Genomic DNA, 3056 nt, shown 5'->3' on the forward strand with positions numbered 1-3056 from the left:
GGTTCAAATCTTATATCTCTGGTAGGAAACAAAGGGTGTTATTAGGAGAGAGACATGTATCAAGCTATCAGGCATCATCCAACTGGGAACTAATTACATGTGGGGTCCCACAAGGTTCCATTTTGGGGCCCTTACTTTTTCTTGTGTATATCAATGACCTTTCATCAGTAACATTCCAGATGCCAAGTTTGTTTTGTTTGCCAATGATACAAACATTGCAATAAATAGCAAATCAAGTGTAGTCTTAGAAAGATCAGCCAATAAAATATTTGTGGACATTAATCACTGGTTCCCAGCCAATTCTTTGTCACTAAACTTTTTAAAAAACACTACATGCAGTTCAGAACTTGTAAGGGGTGTCCCAAGAGTATATGTCTAACATATGATGACAAGAAGATAGAAGAAGTGGACAGTGTTAAATTCTTGGGATTACAGCTTGATAATAAATTCAACTGGGAGGAGCACACCACAGAACTGCTGAAGCGTCTTAACAAATCTCTGTTTGCAATGCGAATTTTGTCAGACATTGGGTATATAAAAATGAAAAAACTGGCATACTATGCTTACTTTCATTCCATAATGTCATATGGGATTATTTTTTGGGGTAATTCATCAAGCCAAGCTAAAGTTTTCTGGGCACAAAAACGTGCAGTAAGAGTTATATGTGGTGTGAACTCAAGAACATCCTACAGAAGCCTGTTTAGGGAACTAGGGATACTAACTACTGCTTCCCAATATATTTATTCCTTAATGAAATTTGTCATTAAAAATATATCACTTTTTCAAACCAACAGCTCAATTCATGGAATCAATACTAGAAATAAGAATAATCTTCACAAGGATTTAAAGTCACTTAGTCTTGTACAAAAAGGTGTGCATTATTCAGGAATACACATTTTCAATAACTTGCCAGCAGCCATAAAAAGCTTAACAAATTCAGTTTAAGAGAAGCCTAAAGGATTTATTGGTGGCCAATCCACTTGGGACCTGTGGAATGGTACATTAGCTTACTTGTTTCAGTTGTAAATATTTGTTGTGTATTGTTGTTTTTCTGACATGTTCCACATCCTGGAGGACCTCCTCACTACGGATCAATTGGAATGAAAGTAAATCTAATCTAATCTAAAACTTTTATTTATTACAAATTCTTATACAGACTCTTACATTTCTGCATCTTTTATGTACTACAATTGCCCTGGACCACAGACTGTGTCTTCTTCTGTGTCACAACAGCCCAGTGCTTGCCTCTTCCTTTTCTTACTTGCTTCTTTTGTCATTTGCAGAGCAGCTAACTCCTTTTCACATACATGAAACACATCCAATGCCCGCCATCCTTTAACTGTTTTCTGTCCAAATCTTACCGCTAGCTACTCCCGAACCTTCAGTCTTTCATAGTTCCTACCATTAAAAGTTATTACAGAATCAGACACTGCTAACTTTAGGGTCATAAGGCCAACAAATACATTTTTATGCACGTGGCACCACACAACATTATTGAAGGACTCGTTCACATTGTGGGTTCTCCCATATAAACACTTCTTTAGTAGCTCAGGATTTTACAAATCTCTGTAAATGGGTTTGACTGCCTCCATTAGTGCCAAAAGAAGAGAATGTTTATGTGTAAATTCAAACAGGGTGCCAGAAAATTCAGCTTGCCTATATTTACATCAAGTGGGTGGTAGAGGTGGACACAAAGCATTACATGGATTTTCATCAGTTGATATTCGATGAAAGAAAGTGCTCCATACAGCTCTTTTCATCTTTTCTATATTGTCACAGTTATCTCTAATGGCCTTCGTATAATATTCCTGTAATTCATCAATTACTTGGTATTAATTACTGAGAAATAATAATAATCCAAAACTTTTCCAGTGTCAATTCTTATTGCAGATGTAAAACCATTTTTAGACCTAAACCTACTCTTTTGCCAGGATAAATCCACAGAAATGCTGATGTCTGTGTCACCCTCATTTTGTTCAACAGCTTCTGATGTAGCAGCAACCATTGAATCTTCAGATATGACTGCTCAACTGCGGCAGTATATGCGTAGCTGCGAAATTTGACAGTCACATGTCAACATTCAAAATACTATTTGAAGGTCTCACAATTGTCTGATTTTAATGTATTATATACCAAAATGATCAGGAAAGTACATTATGGAGTAGAAAACGGAAAATGGTAAATTTCAACGAATTTCACATACAATGTCCTCTTAAACATTTCATTTTATCAGGTACAAGAGAGATCACCTATGGTGACCAATCATCGGAAACACTGAAAAACATGGGAACTGATTAAGACCTCTTCAGTCATTCACTAGAATTTGTATCATCTGACTATCAGTTTACACATAGAACATTGAGCTTCTCTGAAAATAAAATCCTTCGGAACAGGCCATGAAGGCCCAACGATACCGACTGGCTGCCGTGTTATCTTCAGCCCATAGGTCTCACTGGATGCGGATATGGAGGGGCATGTGGTCAGCACACAGCTCTGTCAGCCGTATGTCAGTTTCCGAGACCGGAGCCGCTACTACTCAATAAAGTAGTTCCTCAGTTTGCCTCACAAGGGCCGAGTAAACCCCGCTTGCTAACAGTGCTCGGCAGACCGGATGGTCACCCATCCAAGTGTAGCCCAGCCAGACAGTGCTTAACTTCGGTGATCTGACGGGAACCGGTGTTACCACTGTGGCATGACCATTGGCATTGAGCTTCTCTGGGAGTCACTTTAATTGTCTGTCAAGGAAGAGGGGAGACACTAGAATCGAGCGAACTGTACGTATTTCAGTTTTTATATTTTCGTAACTGCCAAATCTCTCTCCTATGAGACTCGGCCAGTTTTCGTGAAAGACATGTCAAAAGCAAAAATGCACGCACGCACGCGCGCACACACACACACACACACACACACACACACACACACACACACACACAGTGTACTGTGACGTTATGTAACGTAAGTGCTTTGCTCATTTCTATAATTAATTCCCATCGATGAAAAGAGTGCTTTTACTCTCGCCCTTTTAATGAATTTCTGTTTCCAACACTAACGTCTTT

General features: G+C 38.8%; 1 pseudogene; it reads right to left on the reverse strand.

The window, feature by feature from the left end:
• Nucleotides 1-2587: 2587 nt before the first annotated feature.
• On the reverse strand, nt 2588-2704 carry LOC126093860 (5S ribosomal RNA; annotated as a pseudogene).
• Between the last annotated feature and the right edge of the window lie 352 nt (nt 2705-3056).

The sequence above is a fragment of the Schistocerca cancellata genome, chromosome 7 (assembly GCF_023864275.1).
Source record: "Schistocerca cancellata isolate TAMUIC-IGC-003103 chromosome 7, iqSchCanc2.1, whole genome shotgun sequence".
Classification (NCBI taxonomy): Eukaryota; Metazoa; Arthropoda; class Insecta; order Orthoptera; family Acrididae; genus Schistocerca; species Schistocerca cancellata.